Genomic DNA, 9,319 nt, shown 5'->3' with positions numbered 1-9,319 from the left:
GTCAGTTTTGCCAAAACCATCTGGAAGGCATTTATGCACAATGCAGAGTGCTATTCTGTGAGCTCTCTCCTCTGTCCGCGCCTTCGACGGCCACAAAAAGAAGCAACGACCATAGCCCTGCTTATCACGGCAGCCCAACCATTCCTTACAACCCAATTCCCCACTCGCTTCACCCATTTTGCGTTCAAATTTGCCTCTACAATTATCCTAAAAGGTCTCCATGGCAATAGATATACAGAAAAACATATAAATTAGGAAATGCTGAAATATGCACTTACCCTACAGGTTACACACAACCAAATGTTTTCCCATAGACTTCTATAGTAACGTTATATCTTTTTAAAAAATAACTAGGCATTCAACAGCCATTACATTTACATATATGCACAGTCTGGCCTTAAGGCGACACTTTTTTTATTTCTTGGTTTACGGATTTCAAACTCATTTAAAAAGTGAGGCAGGCCAATTTAAAAAAAAGAAAAAAAGCCTCTCACATTTTTTTAACTTGAATTTTGTCCTAAAAGGTTAGGTAGGTATGAAAAAAAATATCCTGGCGAAACAACAGTATAATAACTCAATTTTTCAAGAACATGGTATTAAATCCCTGGCACTCAGCTTGTGCACAAATGGCAACATAACAATATTCATGTCATGGATGGAAATGCATGAAAGACGCTGCTATTTTGGCACCAGCCAACCAAAAGATTACTCCTGTGACACCAAGTTCCCAGAGACTCTTGTGTGATAGATGAGTTATGTGTATTACATTATTTAAATAATTCATTAACAACTAAATAAAGTTCGTTTTAAATAAAAAATAATGTAAGCTAAAACATTCATAACGTCCAGATTAAGGACCAATGAAGCGCAAATTTAACGATTTTTTCGGCAAATATAAGAATTCATAAAATCCACTTACCCATTTCTTTTTTATTTTCATTTGTTTACGTTGTTGGAACGTTATTTTAAAAAGAATTACAAATAATATCTGTCATCACCCATTTCCCGATGATAGTGGCTGTCCGCTCACTAACATGAGGAAATACCTCCGTTTTCAAAGCTTCGTGTGAATAACACATACGTCGAAGGCTGCCATGTCAGTATACATTAAAAAAACTTAGATTCTATATTGTTTCACCGACAAAATCTGCTACAAGGTTCGAGATTGGTCAAATTTAAGCACGTGACCTAAGGCAGCCAATCAAATTACAGCAACGGTAATTTTCAGACTTTGGCGAAAGGTTTGGGTTAAATCATGTTATTCTGAACGTTTAAGCATGAAATCGCGATCTATATTAAAAAAATGGAACTTTATGGATGCATAGAGCTAGGTTACGAGCTGTGACAAAGATTTCTTATGCATATATTTTGGCATTAAGACATCTTGTCCGAGCCGAGAAATCGAGGCGACGAAAGGCGAGATGTCATTTGACTGACGATTACATGCGATCGCACGAAAAGTTGGAAATAATAACTTTTATAGATATATTTTTGATGATTTTATTACTTTGTAAATAAAGACGTTTCAGCACGTGGAACGTCTTTATTTTGCTGTTTGACATGTTCGATGAGGACCCGTTGTCGAAGTGTGTCCGAGAATTTTATTTTCAATAACATTGCGGGGAAATAGTGTCTAGTGAATACATTTTTGATCTATAGATAAAGAAATGATAAAATCAAATGGAATACGTATTTCAGTCATTGTGAAATGTGATAGATTTAATAAATGAATGATATGACAAGTAGGTTAATATAATTATAAACTATTTTGACGTGACTTGGACGGTCTACCGTGCGGTGTGACTTGTGGCTTTGAACGGCCAACAGTGTTGAAATAGTTAAACTGGTCACCACTGCGCTTTGCGTTATAAAGCTTTGATGGTATTAGAGAAGGATCCCAGCAAGAAATATCAGAGTGACTTCCTTTTGCTTTACTCTCGACGAGGAAATGAAATCTTTTTTTTGTTTGAACTTTTTGTCGAAAAGATCGGCGGTAATAAAAAAAGGGTAATTTTCATTTTTATTTTTTTTTAACATTTGGACTTTGAAAGAGCGGCGCATCCGTAAACCAAGAAATAAAAAAATTGTAGCCTAAAGCTGCAATAAAAACACAAATTTTGGCTAGGTTAGTCAGCTCCTTTTCCGAGTACAGGAAGGTGAACACACCAACCCCAGTTCCGCACCAAATGTCGCCTACTTGAAAATATCTGTGCTCACATAAAGCACAAGTCATCTTGTTAAAAAAGTCAGCACCAAATATTGACAAATATGGGCAGTTTTAATTGCTGGATGGATGTACATTTAAAAGACATATAAATCTTACACAATATCATCCAATCACAGCCTGCAGATGTCTCTTGATCTGCACTGAAGGCTCCCTACGAAAACCGCACTGTCACAACCAGTTCTGATTTGGTGTAGTAGAACCTGTAGACACAACTGTCTAAAACTGCACTTGTCTGCATGTTTTAAAATCCTTTGCAATTTGTTTTCACTATTTTCCCTATTCCATGCATGTTTATGTTGCTACAACTCATTGCTCATGTTTCCAAGTATTGTAAAACACTTTGGTGTTTCTCCTTCTTAATCTAACGTTATAACATTTCAGCTCATTATCATCATCTAATACACAAGAGATGATACCAAGACATATTTTATTCGGTTTTATGGTCTATGCGGTCTTACAATTGATTTTATTAGTCTTTAAATCTTATGTCTAGTAAATATTTTCATAAACAGGGCTGTTAGCTGATATAAGGAATGTAACATCCAGTTGAGGACTGAATACGACGTACGTTAGTCACTTAACGACGTTTCTACAATTAATATTTTGAATAATCCGTTAATATGCCAGTTGTGACAGGGATGATGGTATGGTAGCTGTAGCAGGCAGATCGACAGCCGTTGTTACGTGCGTTGCTAGGTAATTAGTACGGCATTGGCCTTGTTGATTGTTACTATACTTTGTGTACCGATTACATAACTTTTATGGACAGGGTGGGGTGGTAGTTCACCGGACGACACTGTGTATATTGGGCGGCTCCTTTGATATCTCCTCAAAACATACTTTTATTGAATGACGCCATTAAACGGTGATACACATCTCGTTGAATATATCAAGGCACTGATTCATATTTCATTAACCTTTTTTTGGTCTTTGTGCTTAATATATCCACATATCAACGAAAATTTGTAATACATGTATCCACCAAAAAAATAGACATTTTCAGGCTAGATATTTGCCCACAGCAACACCTGCATAACTGTTTATTCACGCGTGGTGTGGTAGATCGTAATTGACCGAGAGCAGGTATTGTAGAATCACCTAAAAGTTGCTTTAGTGTCACAATATTCACTCAAGTTTTCCTCAATCGCCTGTAAACATAATTCCCATTGGTCAGTTCGACACTGCACGTGTACCTGTATATTGCATACCTAGTGTCACTTACTTTCCCAGTGTGATGTATCAACGAGACATAAAATGGGAAATGAAAAAGAAACTAACTAAACTTTAATGTGTTGGAAAATATGGCCAATGAATTGGTGTACACGCGCATTAATTCGTATGATAAACTGTCAGAACGTTTTGAGAGGTAAGGCCGGGTTCATTAAAGTTCGTTGCAATATGTAAAAAAGGTGAAATTTGTAAAACTTCTGTAAAGGAAACATCCAACCAAAGGCCCTTTTTAAATAGCAATGTAATGATATAATATAAAGTATATTTCACATGATACAATATACTTTGTACACAATTAGTTAATTATTTAAAGGGAGTGACGAAAACATGGGCGAAATATTTAAATAGTTGAATTAAGGTAAAATGAGTTGAATCATGTGTCATGCTTATAACACCTTTATGTATTTGCGAAACTAAAGCTGTTGAGCAAAGGAAAATATTCTCGCCCATGGGCCAAACCTTTGTCTCGCCCATGGGCGAAATATTTCAATATCGCTATAAAATCGTTGAATTAAGTTAAAATGAGTTAAGTTTTGTGTCATGATACTTGAAAGATATACATATATGTATTTGCGAAAAAAGAAAATGAGTTTTGAGTAAAGGAAAATATTCTCGCCCATGGGCCAAACCTTTTTCTCGCCCATGCATGGGCGAGAATATGTTCCTTTACTTAAAACTCATGTTTTTGTTTCGCAAATACATTAAATGTATTTATTCAAGTATCATGACACAAAATTTAACTCATCTTAACTCAATTCAACGATTTTATAGCGATATTGAAATATTTCGCCCATGCATGGGTGAGAATATGTTCCTTTACTCAAAACTCATGTTTTTGTTTCGCAAATACATATATGTATATCTTTCAGGTATCATGACACAAAACTTAACTCATTTTAACTTAGTTCAACGATTTTATAGCGATATTGAAATATTTCGCCCATGGGCGAGAGAAAGGTTTGGCCCATGGGCAGGCTCATGGACGAGAATATTTTCCTTTACTCAAAACTCATGTTTTTGTTTCGCAAATACATATATGTATATCTTTTAAGTATCATGACACAAAATTTAACTCATTTTAACTTAATTTAACGATTTTATAGCAATATTGAAATATTTCGCCCGGGCCTGCCCATGGGCGACATAATGTAAATATTGAGTTTTTGAACAATTTTTTTCCCTTTTTTCCTCTTGGTATGTTCCCACAAAAACAGCATGTTTAATTTTGTAAATACCTTTGACCGAGACTGGGCAAAGACCGTAGAGTTTCTGGACTTTTGGGTTTCCAGAATTAAAATGGGACCTGTAATTTGGTTTCTTTTATTTTGGATCTACAAATTTACATATCAGTTGTAAGCAATCGGGTGTCACTCTGTAGCTTGACTGTACGAATAACAAGCCGCACGTCATACAGCTTAGCTAAGATAAGTATCTACTTTAGTTCACACTTCCTAATTGTCCTCTTCGGGAGGGGTGTGTATGAAGTGTGTTTATGTATTATGTTGTTGACCGGCCATTTGATATTCTTGGGATGTTTGGGGTAGATCGTGGAAAAAAAACCTGGAAAAAAAAGAATTTCCACAACAGAGATAGAATTTCTCTTAGCGCTCTGGAGGATTCAGCGAGGTTTTATTGTATATTGTTTTACAGCATAGATAAATATACTATGTAGTTTGCGAAATGGGGTATGTGCAGATTTGAAGACATTACAGTTACGTAAGTGCTGTATTATATGCACAACAATAGCCCCACGTACACATTTACAGACTCGGGTACACATTTAAGAACTTAAGAACTACGACGAATTTCGGATTCTCTGTCCCCAGTGTTTTTTTTAAGTTTCAAGCTATTGCGATATGGTATATACATGTTTGTCATTACAAGGAGGAATAGAAAACAATGTTTTGACCGTGACTCAATATTCAATAAGTAACAAATTACTTCAAACATATTGATCATGTATTTATCAAACTTATGTGAACTACTCGAAATCGATGTCACCTTTCCTGTTGACCTTTCCCCTGTGATATATGTTAAAGTCGTGATGTGACAGCAGCTGAACCAAAGTGTCCAGAGGACGCCCCACCGAGACAATATCTGTAAAGTGCGCTTATACAACAAATTCAATTGACCTGTGACCCAGTGGTATTTTCATGCGTCAGTTGTTTTGAAGGCTTCCAGTGTTTGCTGAATGGAAAATATATTTTTCTCAGAGATGGACACATACACCTCTGGTACACAAATATTAGAAGTTGTAGCAGTATCCAGCTCGTGGTTTTAAACCTAACGTGGGACGCACAAATTCACATATACCCCGTGTGATACTGCCACAACGATTAAAAATTAAAACAAATTGAAAACAGATAGAAAACCGTTGCTCGAATGAGCTAAGGGTAACTTGTGATGTCTCTCGTGTCATTCTTTGACTCGTAAACAATGTGCAGCTTTGTGTTTCGTAGCAGGGTGCAAGATATATGGCCTCGCTCATAAATACACGTGCAGCCTGTTTTCTTCATGGCGGGGTATACGGGATATATTGTCCCGCTCAGAAATGTATTTCCCTCCCACTTGAGATACGTAGAATTTTATCAGTATCACATGAACCAATTAGATCTGAATATTCTGACATGGAGGTGTGATAAGTTTCTTTTAAATATTCTCAAACAAAATGTTTTTAAATAAATATTACACACAAATACACTTCACACACAGCCCTCGTAAAGAGGACAATTAGGAGGTGTGGACTAAGTAGATACTTATCTCTTTTCATATTTACATTTACACGTTTCTGTCAAACAGGCACTTAACATATTTTGGCAACAGATTCACTTCATGGGTTGATGAACGGAAAGAATGTATAAATACCAGGGACACGACATTCATAACAACTGTGACCTGTCTCGTGTCCTTCTGGTGAGTAATACTTTATGCACTATCTGTCTGATTAGTTTACATGTAACTTATCATTTCAGTTGGCATTGGTTACAAAATGTGGATTTAACTGAGGATTTAATTGTTTGTAATGATAGTAAGTCGTCAAATCCATTACATCTTAAGTAATCAGCGCTTCATAAGGCAATCAGCAACAATAATCACACCCACTTGAGAATGCGGCTTCTTAAAACAATTCCGTGGGGCACGGGGGGCCCAGTCGCTTAAGGCGCCGCAATTCGCTGTGCTGAGTTGCGTTCCTTGGGCACGCCAGATTGTGGGTTCGAATCCCGGTTCACCCCGATTATGTTTCTAAGTTTGTAAGCACCATACCCGTGCTCGTGGGTTTCGCCGAAGTGGTAAACGTCTAAAACCTGCATCACTTCGGCCTTCCCTCCCATATTAAGCTGACACGCCGTGATATAACTGTTAATGGCTGCGTTAAACCCAACTCGCTCACACGCTAAAACAATTTATTTTCACTACAGAATACATCCCAAGATGCGTTTGTTCCTTGTCCTCCTGCTTGTGGCCATAGTCTCAATCCCTCAGTCTGATGCCTGGGGACGACGGAGACGACGGTTCGTTAGATGGCGCACAGTTGGCAGACTAGCATTGACTGGAGCCAAGCTATTGTTGGGTGAGCGAAGCCAAAGAGTACTTCATTAAGTGCCTGACATACAGTATCTTCTATTTTCCCAAACTGTAATGGAGTTACGGTTTAAGTTATAGAACAATGAGCGGCTGTAGTAGTACATAATCGGTGATGTATCAAGTACATTAACCTTCCTCTTTTACATCAGGTTCAAATGGAAGTAATAAATGAAATGCTTCGAAAGCCAACTCTGCTTTCAGTTTAAAAATTGTAATCGACAAGATGCTTTCTATAATCATGCAGTTGCGTAGGCTGATGCTCATGATATAAGTCACTGGATTGTCTGTGCCACACCCAATTATTTAAGGACCACTGTTATTTTACCTGGAATATTGCTGAAAAAACGGACACAGAAATAACCAAACATTGTTTTTGAATGTATGAAAATATTACATGGAATAGTCTATTCTAGAAAACGGACATAATGAAAATGTGACCATTTCATTAAGCACTACAGAATGAGACAGAATGTTGTTCGCTATTTGTTTTGATGTAAATCTTAGTCAGCCAGCCGAAGAGCTACATACGATGACGATTTGAAATGGAAAAGAGTATATGTTTTGGAATGTTACTGTAGATGTATATAAATATGTTCATTTGATATCAATACTCATAGCCTGATTAAAAGTGACCACTATCTCATATTCCTTAACCGAAAATGCATTCGTGTTCTTTCATTTTGTATCTTTCAAAAATTGACTATTTTCTTTCAAGGCAAACGTAATGTGGATAACCTTGATACAAACATGGACGGCACAATTGACCTATCCGAAGCTGAGACGCTAATGGACAGACGATCGGCCATGGAGCTCCTTTCGTTCTCAGATGAAAATGGTAAGAGCTTTTGCCTTCAACTTCATTAATACAAATGAAATGTTTATTACTTTTAAAATAATGTAATTATTTGTCAAATGTTTGTATTTTTTTTACTCTCATGGGTAATGTGGACCCTTTTCCCGAATAAATCTGACTCCTGAACATTTATTCTGACTGACTGCAACATCCTTTCTCCATTTAGGAGACTCAAGCGTGAGTTTGGAAGAGTTCGCAAGGAGCATCAACAACTTGGAGCAGTGAGTCAAATGTAAGGTGGAGCAAATCTTACTGCAATGATCCGTTTTATACAGTAGAAACCGTCATCCGTTCAACATAACTGTATCTGAAAATGTATGCTTCAGCAATAATTTCATGTCAAATATGCCAAGATCATATGATTTGATGTATTTCTTTTGTAGATCACTCTATTGAAGAGACACTGGCATCGCACTTTGAAGGCGATTTCGAGGATGTATTCCTGAATAGTGTTCCCACAAGTCAATAGTTTCAATAAATAATTATAACAATCACCTTTGTTGTGTCTTGCTCATTAAAGACGTCTTTACAGGTGTCATTTCAGACAGCAGGTGATCCAATATGTAATGCTTGTATCTGATTTTTAATGTGTTCACTGCCACCATCTCGTTCAACATAATATTGATCTGCAATCGTACAACAACATAATCAGCAAAATGTATATGATATCAAGTATATCTGATATACAATATTTGTTTTGTTTGTCGTTTGTTTAATTGTACAACATTACCAGCAAAGGTAGTTCCTCAAAAGGAGATATGACATGAGCATATGTATGTTCACATTGTTCTACACTGACATCTTTTGCAGTTTAAAAATTTCTTTTTTCAAATAATATCATCATTAGATGAGAAAGGTATATGATGTTTAAGTGTTTGTTTGTTGTTGAACGCCGCACTCAGAAATATTCCAGCTATATGACGGCGGTCTGTAAATAATCGAGTATGGACCAGACAATCCAGTGATTAATATCATGAAAATAATTCCACGCAATTGGTATTCGATGACATGTATCAACCAAGTCAGCGAGCCTAACCACCCGATCCCGTTAGTCGCTTCTTACGACACGCATGGTCGCCTTATGGTTTGCTGAAGACCTATTCTATCCCGGATCTTCACGGGTCGTTATGTTAAGCGAGTGAGTGAGATAGTTCAATGTTAACGTCACATCGACAATACACTATTTCAACCATATCATGACGACATATAGTTATACATTCCTTACATACACACACACACACACACACACACACACACACACACACACACACACACACACACACACACATAAATGTGATAGTTTAGATTTACTTTGAAAGATCTGGAACATATGCACCCTCTCAGGGGGACACTGATATCAGATTCTCTATTCTCCATAGACCACCGACGGTTGTACAAGAGCATACATAAAGTACAGAGATAAA

General features: G+C 36.9%; 1 long non-coding RNA gene across 1 annotated transcript; it reads left to right on the top strand.

Annotated features, from left to right (window-relative positions):
- The first annotated feature begins 6,325 nt into the window (after positions 1-6,325).
- On the top strand, positions 6,326-8,389 carry LOC124146503. The gene is made up of 5 exons (XR_007222741.1): positions 6,326-6,370; positions 6,877-7,028; positions 7,758-7,877; positions 8,062-8,127; positions 8,279-8,389. It is a non-coding gene; the product is annotated as an uncharacterized LOC124146503 (long non-coding RNA).
- The last annotated feature ends 930 nt before the right edge of the window (positions 8,390-9,319 follow it).

Source organism: Haliotis rufescens, unplaced genomic scaffold (assembly GCF_023055435.1).
Source record: "Haliotis rufescens isolate VD_foot unplaced genomic scaffold, xgHalRufe1.0.p SCAF_23, whole genome shotgun sequence".
Lineage (NCBI taxonomy): Eukaryota > Metazoa > Mollusca > Gastropoda > Lepetellida > Haliotidae > Haliotis > Haliotis rufescens.
The sequence above is the reverse complement of the archived record's forward strand: the minus strand, read 5'-3'. Positions and strand labels throughout refer to the sequence as shown.